At 39.4% G+C, this 19,869-nt stretch overlaps 1 pseudogene; it reads right to left on the bottom strand.

Moving 5' to 3' along the window:
• Positions 1-19,398: 19,398 nt before the first annotated feature.
• On the bottom strand, positions 19,399-19,498 carry LOC128564108 (uncharacterized; annotated as a pseudogene).
• Between the last annotated feature and the right edge of the window lie 371 nt (positions 19,499-19,869).

Genomic DNA, 19,869 nt, shown 5'->3' with positions numbered 1-19,869 from the left:
TTTGTTGAAGAATGACACATATACTTTATATAAATGAATCTTTTTTTTTTTTTTTATTGTTGGGGATTCATTGAGGGTACAATAAGTCAGTTACACTGATTGCAATTGTTAGGTAAAGTCCCTCTTGCAATCATGTCTTGCCCCCATAAAGTGTGACACACACTAAGGCCCCACCCTCCTCCCTCCATCCCTCTTTCTGCTTCCCCCCCCATAAACTTAATTGTCATTAATTGTCCTCATATCAAGATTGAGTACATAGGATTCATGCTTCTCCATTCTTGTGATGCTTTACTAAGAATAATGTCTTCCACTTCCATCCAGGTTAATACGAAGGATGTAAAGTCTCCATTTTTTTTAATAGCTGAATAGTATTCCATGGTATACATATACCACAGCTTGTTAATCCATTCCTGGGTTGGTGGGCATTTAGGCTGTTTCCACATTTTGGCAATGGTAAATTGAGCTGCCATAAACAGTCTAGTACAAGTGTCCTTATGATAAAAGGATTTTTTTCCTTCTGGGTAGATGCCCAGTAATGGGATTGCAGGATCGAATGGGAGGTCTAGGTTGAGTGCTTTGAGGTTTCTCCATACTTCCTTCCAGAAAGGTTGTACTAGTTTGCAGTCCCACCAGCAGTGTAAAAGTGTTCCCTTCTCTCCACATCCACGCCAGCATCTGCAGTTTTGAGATTTTGTGATGTGGGCCATTCTCACTGGGGTTAGATGATATCTGAGGGTTGTTTTGATTTGCATTTCTCTAATATATAGAGATGATGAACATTTTTTCATATGTTTGTTAGCCATTCGTCTGTCATCTTTAGAGAAAGTTCTATTCATGTCTCTTGCCCATTGATATAAGGGATTGTTGGCTTTTTTCATGTGGATTAATTTGAGTTCTCTATAGATCCTGGTTATCAAGCTTTTGTCTGATTGAAAATATGCAAATATCCTTTCCCATTGTGTAGGTTGTCTCTTTGCTTTGGTTATTGTGTCCTTAGCTGTACAGAAGCTTTTCAGTTTAATGAAGTCCCATTTGTTTATTTTTGATGTTGTTGCAATTGCCATGGCAGTCTTCTTCATGAAGTCTTCCCCCAGGCCAATATCTTCCAGTGTTTTTCCTATGCTTTCTTTGAGGATTTTTATTGTTTCATGCCTTAAATTTAAGTCCTTTATCCATCTTGAATCAATTTTTGTGAGTGGGGAAAGGTGTGGGTCCAGTTTCAGTCCTCTACATGTAGACATCCAGTTCTCCCAACACCATTTATTGAATAGGGAGTCTTTCCCCCAAGGTAAGTTCTTGTTTGGTTTATCAAAGATTAGGTGGTTGTAAGATGTTAGTTTCATTTCTTGGTTTTCAATTCGATTCCAAGTGTCTATGTCTCTGTTTTTGTGCCAGTACCATGCTGTCTTGAGCACTATGGCTTTGTAGTACAGACTAAAATCTGGTATGCTGACGCCCCCAGCTTTATTTTTGTTACTAAGAACTGCCTTAGCTATACGGGGTTTTTTCCGGTTCCATGCAAAATGCAGAATCATTTTTTCCAAATCTTGAAAGTACGATGTAGGTACTTTGATAGGAATGGCATTGAATAGGTAGATAGCTTTGGGAAGTATAGACATTTTAACAATGTTGATTCTTCCCATCCATGAGCATGGTATGTTCTTCCATTTGTTAATATCCTCTGCTATTTCCTTTCTGAGGATTTCATAGTTTTCTTTATAGAGGTCCTTCACCTCCTTCGTTAGGTATATTCCTAGGTATTTCATTTTCTTTGAAACTATGGTGAAGGGAGTTGTGTCCTTAATTAGCTTCTCATCTTGACTGTTATTGGTGTATACAAAGGCTACTGACTTGTGGACATTGATTTTATATCCTGAAACATTACTGTATTTTTTGATGACTTCCAGGAGTCTTGTGGTTGAGTCTTTGGGGTTCTCTAAGTATAAGATCATGTCGTCAGCAAAGAGGGAGAGTTTGACCTCCTCTGCTCCCATTTGGATTCCCTTTATTTCCTTGTCTTGCCTAATTGTATTGGCTAGAACTTCCAGCACTACGTTGAATAGTAAAGGTGACAGAGGACAACCTTGTCTGGTTCCAGTTCTAAGAGGAAAAGCTTTCAGTTTTACTCCATTCAGTAAAATATTGGCTGTGGGTTTGTCATAGATAGCTTCAATCAGTTTTAGAAATGTGCCACCTATGCCTATACTCTTCAGAGTTCTAATTAGAAAAGGATGCTGGATTTTATCAAATGCTTTTTCTGCATCTATTGAGAGGATCATGTGATCCTTATTTTTGCCTCTGTTAATATGGTGGATAACGTTTATAGACTTGCGTATGTTAAACCAGCCTTGCATCCCTGGGATGAAGCCTACTTGATCATGATGAATGACTTTTTTGATGATAAGCTGTAATCTATTGGCTAGGATTTTGTTGAGAATTTTTGCGTCTATGTTCATGAGTGAGATTGGTCTGAAATTCTCCTTTTTGTTTGGGTCTTTTCCTGGTTTTGGTATCAGGGTGATGTTTGCTTCATAGAATGTGTTGGGGAAGATTCTTTCTTCCTCAGTTTTTTGGAATAATTTCTGCAGTACAGGAATAAGCTCTTCCTTGAAGGTTTGATAGAATTCTGGAGTGAAGCCATCTGGACCAGGGCATTTTTTAGTTGGAAGCTTTTTTATTGTTTCTTTGATCTCAGTGCTTGAAATTGGTCTGTTCAGGAGGTCTATTTCTTCCTGGCTAAGTCTAGGGAGAGGGTGTGATTCCAGATATTGATCCATTTCCTTCACATTGTCAAATTTCTGGGCATAGAGTTTCTGGTAGTATTCAGAGATGATCTCTTGTATCTCTGTGGGATCAGTTGTTATTTCCCCTTTATCGTTTCTGATTGAGGTTATTAGAGATTTTACTTTTCTATTTCTAGTTAGTCTGGCTAATGGTTTATCTATTTTATTTATTTTTTCAAAAAACCAACTCCTTGTTTCATTAATTTTCTGAATGATTCTTTTGTTTTCAATTTCATTGATCTCTGATTTGATTTTGGATATTTCTTTTCTTCTACTGAGTTTAGGCTTAGATTGTTCTTCTTTTTCCAATTCCATAAGATCTCTTGTGAGATTGTTGATGTGCTCTCTTTCTGTTTTTCGAATGTAGGCATCTAAAGCGATGAATTTTCCTCTCAAAACTGCTTTTGCAGTATCCCACAGGTTTTGGTAGCTTGTGTCTTCATTGTTGTTATGCTCAAGGAAGTTAATGATTTCCTGTTTTATTTCTTCCTTCACCCATCTGTTATTCAACAGAAGATTGTTTAATTTCCATGCCTTTGGGTGGGCTTGAGCATTTTTGTTAGAGTTGAGTTCCACCTTTAGTGCCTTATGGTCTGAAAAGATACAAGGTAAAATTTCAATTCTTCTGATTCTGTTGATATTTGTTTTGTGTCCCAGGATATGATCAATTTTGGAGAATGTTCCATGGGGTGATGAGAAGAATGTATATTCTTTATCTTTGGGATGGAGTGTTCTATATGCATCTATCAAGCATAGTTGTTCTAGGGTCTCATTTAAATCTCTTACATCTTTGTTTAATTTCTGTTTAGAGGATCTGTCCAGCTCTGTAAGAGGTGTGTTAAAGTCCCCTGTTATGATGGTATTATCAGATATCATATTGCTCAGACTGAGTAAGGTCTGCTTCAGGAATCTGGGAGCATTTAAATTGGGTGCATAAATATTTAGAATTGAAATGTCTTCTTGTTGTAGTTTTCCCTTGACCAATATAAAGTGACCATCTTTGTCTTTTTTGACTTTAGTTGCTTTAAATCCACATGTATCTGAAAATAATATTGCAACTCCTCTTTTCTTCTGAATTCCGTTTGCCTGAAAAATTGTCTTCCAACCCTTGACTCGGAGCTTTAATTTGTCTTTTGAGGCCAGGTGTGTTTCTTGCAGACAGCCAATGGATGGCTTGTGTTTTTTAATCCAGTCAGCCAATCTATGTCTCTTCAGTGGGGAATTCAAGCCATTAACATTTATTGAGATAATTGATAAGTGTGGTAGTATTCTATTCGTCTTATTTGGTGAGAGTCCATTGCTTAATTTTATCTTTTGCATCAGTGTGGAGGTTAGGTTTTGTCCTTTGATTTCTGAGTTCTTACTTTGCTGCTGATCCATTGTGGTGGTCAGTGTGCAGAACAGGTTGAAGTATTTCCTGTAGAGCTGGTCTTGTTGTGGCAAATTTCCTCAATGTTTGTATATCCGTAAATGATTTGATTTCTCCGTCAATTCTGAAGCTTAGCTTAGCAGGGTACAGAATTCTGGGCTGAAAATTGTTCTGTTTAAGTAGATTAAAGGTAGATGACCATTGTCTTCTTGCTTGGAAAGTTTCATTAGAGAAGTCTGCGGTAACTCTGATGGATTTGCCCCTGTAGGTCAACTGGCGCTTACTCCTGGCAGCTTGCAGAATCTTTTCTTTTGTCTTGACTTTGGACAGGTTCATCACAATGTGTCTTGGAGAAGCTCGGTTAGAGTTGAGGCGACCTGGGGTCCGATATCCCTCTGAAAGCAGTGTGTCAGACTCTTTGGTGATGTTTGGGAAATTTTCTTTTATAATATTCTCTAGTATGGCTTCCATTCCTCTGGGGCATTCTTCTTCCCCTTCTGGAATTCCTATAACTCGTATGTTGGAACGCTTCATAAAGTCCCATAATTCTGACAGTGAACGTTCTGCTTTCTCTCTCTTCTTTTCTGCCTCTTTTACTGTCTGAGTTATCTCAAGAACTTTGTCTTCTACCTCTGAAATTCTTTCTTCTGCATGGTCTAACCTGTTGCTGATACTTTCCATTGTATCTTTAAGTTCCCTAATTGACTGTTTCAGTTCCTTCAGGTCTGCTATATCCTTTTTATATTCTTCATATCGTTCATCTCTTATTTGATTCTGTTTTTGGATTTCCTTTTGGTTATTTTCCACTTTATTAGCAATTTCCTTCATTGTTTCCATCATTTCTTTCATTGTTTTCAACATGTGTATTCTAAATTCCCTTTCTGTCATTCCTAACATTTCTATACTGGTGGAATCATCTGCAGTAGCTACCTCATGGTCCCTTGGTGGGGTTGTTCTAGACTGGTTCTTCATGTTGCCTGGAGTTTTCTGCTGATTCTTCCTCATGAGTGATTTCTTTTATCTGTTTCCTTGCCCTAATTTTCCTTTCACTTCCTCTTGTTCTTTAAGTTCTTATGCCTGTGGACTAAGGGTTATAGGACCAAAAGGGTGAGAAGGTTGAAGAGCAAAAAAAGGGGATGAAAGAAAGGAGGACCGAGTGATAAGAAAAAAAGAAAGATAGAGAAAGGAGAGGGGGTGGGTATAAGGAATATTGACAAAAAGAAGAGAGGCACAGAAAGAGGGAGACAGGGCAATATAGGTGTACAGTAGGGTACTTTGACACAACCTTAAAAAAACCCCACCTTCTGGGGGTGCCCAGTTGCGTGGTTCCCTTGAGGTCAGCAGCTCTTTGCTAACCTGATCAGACACAGTACCCCACCTCCACCAAGTAGAGAGGAAAGACAAAAATGCTATAAATCAAACCAAAAGAAGCAAACAGAAAACTTTACGGGGATAAAATTGGGTGAAAAACCAAATTATATCGGTAGATACACTAGCAAAAATGAAGTTGAAGTTATTAAAAAAGGCAGCAATGGGAAATTATAATTAAACTAGGAAAATTGAGAAAGAAAAAGGGATCTGTGTGGAAAAGATTGAAATTAAAAAAACAAAAGAACATCAGCAACGTCAAAATAAACAAACAAAAAAAACAACCAAACCAAAAAAAAAAAAAGAAGAAAAAAATACACAACCAAAAACAAAGCAGTTTGTATATGTTATTCAATATTGTCTGGGCAACACGTGGTCTTCTGGGGTATGAGATGTTAGTCACAGTTCTGATACGACTGGAGGCTGCTGATTTCTCAAACCCCAGCAGGTAGACACCCTAAATCTCTCTTCAGCCTACTTAAAAGGCACTTTGAACTTGTAAACTTGCTGAGCAGAAGCTTTCCCAGCTTTCTCGCTGGAATCGCTGCTGAAGTGGCTATGCACTTACTCAGTGTGCCAAAACCGATCTCACTCTGCCCCTGAGGGTTAGGGCTGCAAGGCAGCTCAGACCCCACCCTTAGGCTACTTGGTTGCTGGGTTACCAGCTCCCACCCGTTTCTAGCTCTGGGACCCTGAGGGCAGAGCTTGCCGGGGCAGATCACTGACAATGGATCCGTGTGACCCACCACCAAACACTATCAGCTCCGTCTGGCTCAGCGGCTCAGACTGGGGCCCTAGACAACGGCCAAAGTTCTCCGCACTCCCGCTCAGGCCTTCCCCAAGGCAGTTCAACTCAGTGCCAAGTCCAAGGACATCAAAACAGTTCACAGGTAAGGCCTTTCTGGTTTGCAGTCTCGCTGCTACTGAACTTACAGTTGTGGGCGGGTTTAGACGGATTGAACACACGCGACCACTTGCCGGCTTTCCACTGTTTTAGTCCTCCTCTTGGGGTCCAGAAGTCTCTCGCTGACTCCCTGTATTTTCATAGGAGTGATGATAGGCAGTTCCCACCAGCCAGAGCTGCCTGGAGTCCTATCTCCCCAGACTCACGGTGCCCAGATGCAAGGAAGCTGTTACTCGGCTGCCATCTTGCTCCGCCTCCTATATAAATGAATCTTAGAGAATATAATCTAAGGCATTAACAAACATATTTTATTATAAAACTGTATGTGCATTAAAACTATTCCTGCTCCTTTCAGAAAATCACAATCCACAAACAACCCAATAAATAAAAGAACAGTCAAGTTGTCACTGTTCTAGAGACAAGGGGGAAATGAAAGATATCGATATGACTTGGATATTAGTGACTTGATTAGGAAAAGGCTATGCTTTTTATTACTAAATTATAGCTGTGTACAGTAATGCAATCATGAGGTACAATGTGCTGGTTTTATATACAGTTTGAAATATTTTCATCGAATTGGTTAACATAGCCTTCATGGCATTTTCTTAATTATTGTGTTCAGACTTTTATATTCTACATTTAGTAAATTTCACCTGTACCCTTCTAAGATGCACCGTAGGTGTGGACCCACTCATTACCCTCCCTCCACCCATCCTCCCCTCTCCCCTTTCCCCATGTTCTTGTGCTGAGATTGGGTTATAGCTTTTGTATAAAAGCTATAAATTAGTTTCATGTTAGGGCTGTGTACCTTGGGTACTTTTTCTTCCATTCTTGAGATATCTTGCTAAGAAGAATATTTTCCAGCTCAATCCATGTAAACATGAAAGAGGTAAAGTCTCCATCTTTCTTTATGACTGCATAATATTCCATGGTGTACATATACCACAATTTTTTGATCCATTCGTGAGTCGATGGGCAATTGGGCTTTTTCCATGACTTAGAAATTATGGAAAAGGCTACTATTGATAATATTTTTGGAGGGTGTCATAAAAGATCATGTGAATTTGATGCTAATCTAGGAGGGACAGCTTGAAATAAATGAAAGACTCTTTCAAAGGATGGTGATGTTGTGCCCAGTCGAAATCCCCACAAAGACCACCAAGGAGCTGAATCTGATGCAAAAGCAAAAGAGCCATTTTACTGCAAGTTGGAGCTTGGACTCCTGGGGTCTCCATTACAACGGATCCGAGCCAGGAGCCCCGAGCTCTGGAGCAGGGGGGTTTTATGGTCCCGTGCAGCGGGTGGGTGTGCACAACTTGAAACAAAGGGGGCGCTTCTAGATTGCTTAGGTGGGGGGGAAGGGTCCCTGATTGGTGGGAAGTTGTCTCATGATTTCAGGGAATTGCCTGGGCTTGCCTGGGCTTGCCTGAAAGGTGAAACTTACTGAGTGAAATGGTGGAGGGTGGGGGGAGTGAAACTTAACTCCTAAGATGGCGCTGTTCTGGTTCTTCCAGTAAAAATGCCTGTGGTCCAGCCTTGCTGAGTGTTTCTGCTGGGATGGTGCTCAGCTGCAGTTAAACTTATCTTCCTACCTCAAATGAAAGTGCGATTTGTTCATTCACCTGCCTCAAATCTGGACAAATGAATCATATATTCCCGAATCTGTCTTTCCAGGTTTATTTTCTTCTGCTCCTCTAATTGCAACCAAATTATGCCCCTTATTCTTCTGCCAAATTCTTCCCTAACATTCTCTTAATTTTATGTCCATGCACAAGTTATTTCCTGGAAGGATTACCACCAATCATTGCCTAGTGACCTTTCAAAGCTCACCTGGAATGCTTCCTTTTCATTGAGGTCTTCACTTCCACCGCACTCCTACCACCCAATACAAGGAGTTCATTTCCTTTGAACTTCAGTAGCATATTGTATTTCCTGATGGCCTTGGCCTTCTGATAGTGTGGAAAGGGACAGAACAGTGAATTTGCACTATGTGCAGGGGGTTAGGAACTAAAATCACTGTAGAAATATGCTTCTAAATACTGCTCTAATATGGTGGTTCATCCTCACAAGTAGACTTTATATTCCTTTAGGGTAGAGACCATATTTTATTTGACTTTTTATCCCCATTGCCTAACATGATATCCAGTACATAATTATTTAAAGAAATATTTGCTGAATTTTTCTGCCTTCCCTGATATTTATTCTTTAGGAGTGACCATGGAACTCAAAGAAATGCTTCTCATCTTCGCTAAGCTACTAGTCACAATATTATCAGCCTCCATGCTGACTATGGCTGAGGATAAGGCATTGATCTTCCTCATTGAGTTTGTGAGATGTTGGTGTATAAAGTTTATTTCCTGGTATCATGCCTATCTAATCTTTGAAAAGTAGCTAATGAGTCATTGTCCTGGCCAAATGAAAGCTGCCCGAACTAGAGGAGTGGGCACTGGTTTTCTGGGTGGCATAAGCCAGAGCACCTGCCTTCACTTTGGGCTATTTGCCATGTGTGGTCTCGTCCCGCAGATCTTGCTTTGGAGCACCACCAGAAGGATTTCTCCTGCCTCTCAGTGTCAGAGAAGGTGACAAATTCCTTCCACACCGGCATGTCAGATGGTCTTATCCTTCATGTCCATCACAAACAAGTAGAGACCAATGTAAAATGAAGATGCTTGGCTCCCTCATTCCACTGGCTATTTCTGAATTACACTGGCTGGCTTTTCAAATAACATAAATTTTAGTTTTTAAAAATGTGAGTTCTAAAGGAAGAAAGTTTGACACAAATCTCCATTAGTTAGATATAATTCTGTTAGACAGATCTATTTATCAGAAAATTGCTTTTATAAATGTGCATTCATTCATACATATGTTGTTACCAAAACATGTTTGTTTGTGCATGGACAATTCCTTTCAGTTCAGTACCCATTTATTGTAGTTGTATTTTGTGCCAGACAGCTTACTAGTTCCTGAGGAAGAGGTGAATGAATTGCAGCCCTTGTCTTATGGAACTTAGATAAACCCCCCAATATACCCAGAAACTCACAGTGAATCGGAGCAGACCAATAGTTGTAATTTACCATGAAATGTGGGGTGGTTGACAAAAATTACAACAGTAGTGCAGAGGAAAGCAATATTATCTCAATCTAAGACAGTGGTTCTCAACCTTCCTAATGCCACAACCCTTTAATACAGTTCCTCAGGTTGTGGTGACCCCCAACCATAAAATTATTTTCGTTGCTACTTCATAACTGCGATTTTGCTACTGTTGTGAATTGTAATGTAAACATCTGATATGCAGGATGTATTTAGGCGACCCCTGTGAAAGGGTCATTCAACCCCAAAGGGTTGTGACCCACAGGTTGAGAACCACTGATCAAAGAGAACAAAGGACAACTTCACAAAGGTGGTGAGAGTTTTGGAGGATAACTAGGGGTTCATCAGGCAAAAGGTGAGGTTGAGGGGACTTCAATCACAGAGGGACAAATTGTGTATTTCAGGGGAATATGTAAGGTGATTAGAGCACCAGCTAATAAATTAGTGCTTCTCTATAAATAGAAATACTAATTCAATCTATGCTGGGATGCCATTTCCCTTCTCAGATTAGCAAGAATCCAAAATTCTACACATGCTTTGGATGAGGTTTCAAAGAAATACGTATCTCTACACTGGTGGTGAGAATATGAATTGGTACATTGAATAAGGAAGGCAATTTTGAGGTGTCTATCAAAATTACAAACACATATGTCCTTTTGCCCAGTAATGCCCCATCTGATAACTTGATAATTTATCTTCCATGTATATTTTCACAATTATAAAATGACACATGTAATTTAGGTAGTTTTTTCATGGTAGCATTATTTGTAATACTGTTCTGATTCATCTATGTTATTGTATATATTTGCTATTCATTCCTTTCTATTGCAGAGTAGTATTCCATTGTAAAGATGTTTATCCATTGATTATCTATAATTTGTTTATTCACTTCCCAAACTGATGGACATTTGTTTTATTCCCCCAGAGTCTGATTACTCAGAATAAACATTCACTTACAGATCTTTGTGGTGCTTTCATTTCTCTTGATTAAATATCTAAGAATGGGACTCCAGAGTTGCACGGTAAATATATATTTAAATTTATAAGAAGCTGTTGAATTGTTTTTCTCCAGCAATTTAGAAGAAGCCCCCTTTCTTTTCTTTTCTTTTCTTTTTTTTTTTTTTTTCTGGCAGTTTTTTTTTTTTGGCCAGGACTGGGTTTGAACCTGCCACCTTTGGTATATGGCCAGCAGCCTACTCCTTTGAGCCACAGGCACTGCCCAAGAATTTCCCTTTCTTTGTATTTGTCTGCATTTGTTATTATCAGCCCTTTTAAACTTAGACATTCTAGTAACTGTGTAAAGGTTTTTTGTTGTTGTTTTAATTTGTTTTTTCCTAGCAATTAATGATGAACTTTTTTTTTTTTTTTTTTTTTGTAGAGACAGAGTTTCACTGTACCGCCCTCGGTAGAGTGCCGTGGCGTGACACAGCTCACAGCAACCTCTAACTCTTGGGCTTACGCGATTCTCTTGCCTCAGCCTCCCAAGCAGCTGGGACTACAGGCGCCCGCCATAACGCCCGGCTATTTTTGGTTGCAGTTTGGCCGGGGCTGGGCTTGAACCTGCCACCCTCGGCATATGGGGCCGGCGCCCTACTCACTGAGCCACAGGCGCTGCCCGATGAACATTTTTTTTATGTGCTTATTTGTCATCCATACTCATTCTCTGGGGAAGTATGTGTTCAAAATCTTTCATTCCTTTTTATTGATCATTTGTCTTCTTACTGACTTGTGAGTGTTCTTTACATATCCCAAACACAGTTCCTTCATCAGATATGGATTAGAACTATTTTCTCCCAATCTGTGGCTTTTTCTCCCTGTTCACAGGGGTTCCTTTCAGAAAGACCTGAAGTTTTCAATTTTTATTAAGTCTAATTTATTGATTTTATGTTTTATGGTCATGTTTATTGTGTTCGATTTAAGAACTTTTTGCCTTAACCAGGGTCACAGAGATTTTCTTCTATGTTTTCTTATAAATTTTTAGCTATAACATTTAGATCTATTATTCCTTGGAGTTAATCGTACATGATGTGTATATATTGATCTTCAATAAAAAGTGAAAACAAAAGAGTTTCAACTTTGTTGATCTTCATTTGGTGTTTTTATCAGATTCGTGTCACTCCATCTAGTGGATACTTAAAGACACTCACATTTAATCTGTCCGTTCATGTGACATTTTAACAATAAATACAGAAGTTCTTTTCCTCAAAGGAGAACAGAAGTATTTTGACAAGTGTTTAAAAAATCATCTTGTAATTTTATTTTTGAAGTAAATATAAATATATCACGGATACCAGTTCTTATATCTCTGCACATTTAGAAAATTTAGAAAGAGATTTAGATTTTTTTCTAGCATACTTTAAAGTCTTCCACTTGTAGATGAAGCACTTCAGGGGATTCTAACTTTTTCTAAGGGTTGAAAGTACAGCACCTTCTAATTACTTATTAAGAACAGTTGATTGCCATGAGGAAAAGTGGAGATTTACTGATTTTCAATAAAACTTTTTTTTTTTGGAGACAGAATCTCACTATATCTCCTTGGGTAGAGTGCTGGTGCGTCACAGCTCACAGCAACCTCAAACTCTTGGGCTTAAGTGATTCTCTTGCCTCAGCCTCCCAAGTAGCTGGGACTACAGGTGCCTGCCACAACACCTGGCTATTTTTTTGTTGTAGTTATCATTATTGTTTAGCTGGCCTGGGCTGGGTTCGAACCTGCCAGCCTTGGTGTATGTGGCTGGTGCCATAACCACTGTGCTACAGGCACTGAGCCTTCAATAAAACTTTTTGAGCAAGTGTATGGAATTGAAAAATGAATGTTGGATCTCAAACTTTTGTGAGATGTATATTTTTTATAACCAAATATCAGGATAAGCTGAACTTATAACTCACCTTTTGGATTGTTGTATCAAAAACATGGTCACTAAAAATTTTAAAAAATGAGAATGCATATTTACTTAGCATTCAACAAAAATATTAATAGTAAGAGCAGAAAGCATTTTCTTTTTTACTAATTTCTAACATAAGTTTAATTCATTAAATCCATGCAGTTTAAACTTGTATTTTCCTGTGAAAGCAGAGGCATGAGTGTCCTCACTAGGCCTGCGCTGCTCCACTCATCTGGTTCAGCTTTAACCAGCTTCATGAGGACTGAACAGTCTGCTGAGTCTTCAGAATGGTGAATCCACACAGCCTTCCATCCTCAAATCCATCCTATGCAGGGCTCCTTACTCCTTCCACAGGAAGAATTCCTTGGAATCCCAGAGGGCTTTCCCATCTAGCAAGGGCCACCAACCATTCCCTATCCTCCAGCCTCAGCCCTCCCTTCCTTCCTCTCAGGGTTCATCTCAAAGGAAAACCTTAAATCCCTCTAAATTTGACACCCAGGCTTGGCCAGAGTTTAGGCCCCAGTCTGTCACCCTCTGTCCAGCTTCATCCCTGCATTAGTCGCCTCCCCTGAATGCCCTATTTGATTCCAGCTGTGCATGTAACAGCTGCATTCTGGAACATTTTTGAAAGACAATATGCAAATTTCAACTTCCAATCTCTCCCTGAAACCTGCTCCTTCACCATATTCCCTTCTTAACTATTCCAAATGTCCAGGTAAAAAAATAATGCAGCAAAAACATCTGGTGGCTTTACCTTTAATATCTATCAAGATTATTATTTATGTCTTATCTGCCACAGTCTGATCCAGAATCCACCATAATTCTCTTGGAGTCTATTGCAGGAGCCTCCTCACGGGTCTCCTTGTGTCACCCTCATTATCCCCTAACCCAGTCTGTTCTCTTCTGGGCGGCCACACGGAAGACTCAGATGGCTCCCCAGTAACATGGTCTTTCAACCGCAGACATGATGTCACTTTCTCTGCTGACAGGAGTGGAGCCCCAGGTTTCCCACATGGTCCGACTCAGGCACAGTTCCTATTGTCTGCAACCTCTGCCCCCTTGGGCACACTGTTGATCACATATGGAGCCCCACCCAAGCAGGGGCTGGCAGTGCAGTGACCTGGGGAGCAGGCAGTCCTCATTTGGGGCTTTAGAATTTGGATCAGGGTCGGGGAACTCAACACCAACCTATGGCGGCTTTGCAGCTAGGGAGGAGCATCCAGAAGCAAATCACTAGTGTGAGGCTCATACCAGATCCCTCCTCTGCCATGGGGACAAGGCTTCCTCTTGCCCTTTCCGGCTCCGGTTACCTGGGCCCTAGCCAGCAAGTTGGAGCCTCTGATATAGAGGACTTTTTTTTTTTTTTTTCCATAAAGCATTTTATACTTCTGATAAAATAAACTGATTTTAAATTGTTTATTCCATTTTTATATCACACTCTAAAATGCTGTATATATTTCATAATGTATTTAATTTATAAGTACATGAACATACACGTATAGTAATTACTTATACCTCGGAACACCTTAATCTCTCGAGTTCCTGTATTCTCGCCTGTAAAATGATGCTTTTAATTCTTCGATCTGGTCAACTTTCTTAACAATGCTTTGATTATGTGATTCTACTCCTAGAGACCCTGCTTTTGGCCCATATGCCCACATTTTTTAAATGATACCATCATCAGGCTTCTTTCCTATGTTTAAAACACATAGAGCCTACACTGGCTTTGGAATTCTGATAAAAGCATTTTTCTGTGTCTGATGTGAGTCTCAAAATCATGCAAGTATCCTCTGAGGTAAAAGTTAACTTTTTTCCCCATTGTGGAATACTGGAAGCAATACCACTATGATTAAGGAATGAAAAGAAAGAATTACTAAGGCAATTATTTCAGGCAGACTGAAATATGCATGGGGAAAATGACAGAGGTGTTTTTTTATTTTTTATTTTTTATTTTTTTTATTTATTTTTTTTTTTGTAGAGACAGAGTCTCACTTTATGGCCCTCGGTAGAGTGCCGTGGCCTCACACAGCTCACAGCAACCTCCAACTCCTGGGCCTAAGCGATTCTCCTGCCTCAGCCTCCCGAGTAGCTGGGACTACAGGCGCCCGCCACAACGCCCGGCTACAGAGGTGTTTTTTTAAAGACAGAAATAATAGAACCTGGGGATAGGTTGGTGATCTAAGGGAGTGCAGGGGACTGAAGGCTTGTCTCCTCCCTACATATATACACACTTTTTTTTTTTTGAGACACAGTTGGGCTCTGTCACCCATGCTAGAGTGCAGTGGCCTCATGATAGCTAACTGCAGCCTCCAACTCCTGAGCTCAAGTAGACTTCTTGCCTCAGCCTTCTAAATAGCAAGAACTATGGGTGCATACTGCAATGCCTGTTTTTTTTTTTTTTTTTCTTCGTATTTTTAGTAGAGATGGTTGGTCTTAAACTCCTGAGCTCAACCGATCCTCCTGCCTTGGCCTTCCAGAGTGCTAGGATTGCAGGCATGAACGACCATGTTCAATTTTGAAATTCATATATTGAAATCATAAGCCCCGAGGTGATAGTATTAGCAGGTGAGACCTTTAGGAAGTACATAGGTCATGAGAGTGGAACCCTCATTAAGGGGATGAGTGCACTTATAAAGGAAACCCCACAGAGCTCTCTCTCTTCCAAGTGAGGCTGCAACCCAGAGGGGATCCTCACCAGAACCCCACCATGCTGGCACCCTGGCATCCAGGACTGTGAGAAATACCTTTTTGTTGTTGGTAAGTCACCCAGTCTGTGGCACTTTGTTATAGCTGTTTGAATGTACTAAGACAAGAATATTTTAGAAAAAAAGAGTTAAAATAACTGACAAAATGGCTTGGCACCCATACCTCAGTGAATAAGGAGCCGACAACATACATTGGGGCTGGCAGGTTCAAACCTGGCCTGGGCCTGCTAAACAACAATGACAACTGCAACAAAAAATAGCCCGGTGTTGTGGCGGGTGCCTGTAGCCCCAGCTACTTGGGAGGCTGAGGCAAGAGAATCGCTTAAGCCCAAGAGTTTGAGGTTGCTGTGAGCTGTGAAGCTACAGTACTCTACTGAGGGTGATATAGTGAGACTCTGTCTTAAAAAAAATTTTTTTTACAAAATTCTAACCTTTGAGATTAAATGAAGAGTGACATCATGGGCAGATTTATGAACATATTAAAAAGATACTAGTTTGTAATAGGAGAATGGTAAGCTCAGGGACAAAAGTTGAATTGGAAATACTTTTGGTACAGCCAGTTTTTTCCTCCACTTTTTAATTAAAATATTCATCACAGATTGGGGAGAAAAAGTGTTAATATCTTTAAATGTACAAATCAATAGGAAGAGGAATGCATGTCCCACAGAAAAATGGGTGAAAATGATGGCCAGGAATTCACCATAGAAGATTCCCAAATGACCAATCAACATGAAAATGCTCATCTTTGTCATTTATAAATTAAAATAATAACTTATAATAAAAAATGATCAGGATAGGCTTTACCAGAGTTACGCTGCTTCTTTGGAGAAATGATTCTTGTATAGAATTACACTTGAATGCACTTAGGATACAGTTAGAAGTTCTGAGTTAAGGGCTCCAGCTTCTGGAAATGAGAAGCAGAGAGGGGACTGGAGGCAGAAAACCTAGCTGAGCACAGCCGGGTGATGCCACGTAAAGGGGAGGCTGGGAAGGTGCTGAGAGGGCTGACAACCGGAGCAATCACTAGTGTCTACATCCAGTGGAAAAGACAATCTTTTCCAAATTGAAATGATAGACCTCATTTTCAAAGATAATGAAAAAGTCAAATGTATCTCCATAAACCATGTAGTTGGGGCTTTGTCAACAGTAATCCCAAAGTATTTGGAAAAGTTAAGAAAGCACCGGAGAAATACTGAAAAGACAAATACTTTTATGCAAAAAGTTACAAAATATTAGGTACATTAATATGGAACATAAAGTTGGGCACATGCACTCCAATATCCAAAAAATGAAGAAGTTTTGTCTGAAAGTTCAAGAGGATGGTCTAGAGACTCAAAATAGAAAAATTGGTCATGTTAAAAAAAAAAAAAGAGCTCATGTTTGTGCTCAAGCAGGTAATCCCAGCACTTTGGAAGGCTGAGGTGGGAGGATTGCATGAGGCCAAGAGTTTGAGACCAGCACGGGCAACCTAGCAAGATCCTGTCTCTGCAAAAAGTAAAAACAGTTAGCTGGGCATGGTGGTGCATGCCTGCAGTGCCAGCTGCTCAGGAGGCTGAGATGGGCAGTTCACTTAAGCTGAGGAGTTCAAGGTTACATGGAGCTATGATCAAGCCACTGAGTTCCTACCTGGGCAACAGAATAAGAGCCTAGACTATATCTCTAAAGAAAGAAAGAAAGAAAGAAAAGAAAATTAAAAACATCAGAAGAAACAGCAGAATTTTTCCACTTCCATTTGGAATCTACAGAAGAAATTAAGGAATATCACAATGAAAAAGAAACTTCTTTTCATCAGCGTCTGGATTGTGGTACATTTTATGATGACTTTTCTTTCTTTTCTTCATTTTTTTTTTTTTTGATAAGAGGTGGTCTTGCTCTGTCTTCTGGGCTAAAGTGAGTGGCGTCGTCATAGTTCACAGCAACCTCAAACTCCTGGGCTCAAATGATCCTCCTGCCTCAGCCTCCCAAGTAACTGGGACTAAAGGCATGTACCACGAAACCTGGCTAATTTTTAGTAAAGACAGGGTCTCAGTCTTGCTCAGTCTGGTCTTGAATTCCTGGTCTCAAGTGATCCCCCTGCTTCAGCCTCCCTGAGTGCTAGGATTGTAGGTGTGAGCCACTGCACCTGACCTGTGGGAAGTCTTAACCTTGATAACAATACTCTAATTAATTTTCTCCTGTACAAAGCTGATTATTTGTATGTCTTTGGTGACTATTTCCTATTTTAACTGAATAACGTTTAGACTCTCAGGAGTGCCTCCTCATTTTATAGGCGAAAAATTTTAAAGCCGTGCTCCCATGCTATGTAGAGTAGATTGTCTAAAACGATGCACACGTCTCCGTGGCATGGGGGCCAGGGAGAAGAGAGAAGAGAGGAAGAAAATGACAAATTATTTTCCATAAATTTGCCTATTTATAAGCTTAGGGACAGGAGACACAGGCAGCAAGGCCTAAGATTACAACTACAGCATCTGATACTTCCATCTGTAGTACTTTCCAAGTAAAGGCACAGCCTACCTTTATTCCAATAAGAAAAAATTCTACTTTTTAATAATTTAAATATGAAATCAGTATTAAATTATGGACCAATAGGTCAACAATTACCCTTAAATTTACTATCCTTTGGTACTACCCTTGCCAAGGATAATGAAGAGTTCTGATCGTTGATATTTAATATAGGGATAATTTATTAATTATAAAATAATTCAAATTTACAAAACATATAAACTATAAAAACATAAATAGTATAGTACAAACATACTAAACTAGATTATTTATACTACAAAAACATTTCCCCCTTATCAAAGAGACTTAAGTATAATTCCTTTTAGTGCCTTTGGTGCATTAAGTCATTTAGGACACACAGAAAAACACTCAGCAGAAAATCAAAGACACTAAAGCCAGATAATTGGCTAGTGCTGTCAACTAAAGATAATTTAGAAAAGAAATTCAGCGTCTCTGAAATTGTATCAAGTCAACTAAAAAGAATTATGCTTGCCAAATTTTAACTCACACCAACTTCTCAAGAACGTACTTTTCATAAGCTTGCTAAGTTCTGATCTCAAAATTACTGTTCATATTCTTAGACTATTTTGGCTGCAGTTTAAGAAAAATAACTTTGCTTTCTGCTTCATAAAGATTCCAACCCCTCCTTTCTTCTGATTTCCATTTGCTTGAAATACTGTTTTCCAGCCCTTAACTCTTGAGTCTTGATTTGTCCTTCAAGGGTAAGTGTGCTTCCTGGAGACAGCATATATCCATATGGTTATGCCCAAAAGCTTGGGCTTTTGTATCCAGTCAGCCAGCCTGTGCCTCTCCAGTGGTGAATTCATTCTATTGACATTTATTAAGAGAATTGATAGGTGTGTTGGAGTTCTATTCATCTTATTTTGTGAAAGTCCATTGTGTAGTTTTATCCTTTGCAACATTGAGGAAGCTAAGTTTTGACCTTTAGCTTCTGGGTGTTTGCTTTTCTGGTGATCCATTGTGATGGTCCATGTTGAGACCAGGTCTAGGTATTTCCTGTAGAGCTGGTCCTGTTGTGGCAAATTTCCTCTGTATTTGTATATCCACAAAAGATTTGATTTCTTCATCAATTTTGAAACTCAGTTTAGCAAGATATAGAATTTGAGGCTGAAAATTGTTTTATTTAAGAATGTTGAAGGCGGATGACCATTCTCTTCTGATTTGGAAGGTTTTAGTTGAAAAGTCTGTTGTCATCCTAATGGCTCTGCCTCTGTAGGTCAGTTGGTGCTTATTGCTGACTGCAGAATTTTTCCTTTCATCTTGACTTTGGGCAGATTCATTACAATGAGTCTTGGAGAAGCTCTGTTTGAGTTGAGATGACCCAGGGTTTGCTATCCTTCTGAAAGAAATGTGTTGGGTTCTTTAGTAAAACTTGGGAAGTTTTCATTTATGATAGCCTCCAGTAGGGTTTTCATTCTTTTGGGACAATCTTCCTTGCCTTAAGGGATCCCTAGTATTGTATGTTTGAATGCTTCCTGGAGTCTCGTAGTTCTCCAAGCAACTCTCTCTTCTTCTCTGCCTTCTCTCTCTTCTTTTCTGCCTCTTTGACTACCTGGGTTAACTTGAAAACTTTATCCTCTAGCTCTGAGGTTCTTTCTTCTCCATGGTCTAATCTATTTTTGATACTTTCCACTGCATCTTTACATTCCCTGATTGTCTCCTTCACTTCCTTAAGCTCCACCATATCCTTTCTATATTCTACCTATCTCTTGTCTGACTTTTGGATCTGTCTTTCCATTTTTTGTCCATTCCTTTTACTGTCTTTATCTCCATAAAAAATATGGAATGCAAATTTGCATGCCATCCTTGCACAGGGGCCATTGTAATCTTCTCTGTATTGTTCCAATTTTAGTATATATTCTGTCAAACCAAATGCATGCTTCCATTTGTTTTTATTTTTTTATTCTTTATTTTTTGAGACAGAGCTTCAAGCTGTCACCCTGGGTAGAGTACCACGAAATCACAGCTCACAGCAACCTCAAACTCCTGGACTCAAGTGATTCTCCTGCCTTCCCCTCCCAAGTAGCTGGATTTTTGTATTTTGTAACAGTTATTCCTCCCCTCAGAATATGATGGTCCATATAAATAACTTACATGTGACATAATAATTGTGTGTTAACATTTATCTATGAAAAGAGATAAATTGGAATTTTCCATATTCTTAATCTGATATCAAATTAAAACTGTAACACAGGAAATTCCCAGCCACAACACCAGCTGTTTTTTGTTTGTAGCCATCATTGTT

The sequence above is a fragment of the Nycticebus coucang genome, chromosome 13 (assembly GCF_027406575.1).
Source record: "Nycticebus coucang isolate mNycCou1 chromosome 13, mNycCou1.pri, whole genome shotgun sequence".
NCBI lineage: Eukaryota > Metazoa > Chordata > Mammalia > Primates > Lorisidae > Nycticebus > Nycticebus coucang.
Note: the sequence above shows the minus strand (reverse complement) of the source record. Positions and strands in the feature narration are given on the sequence as shown.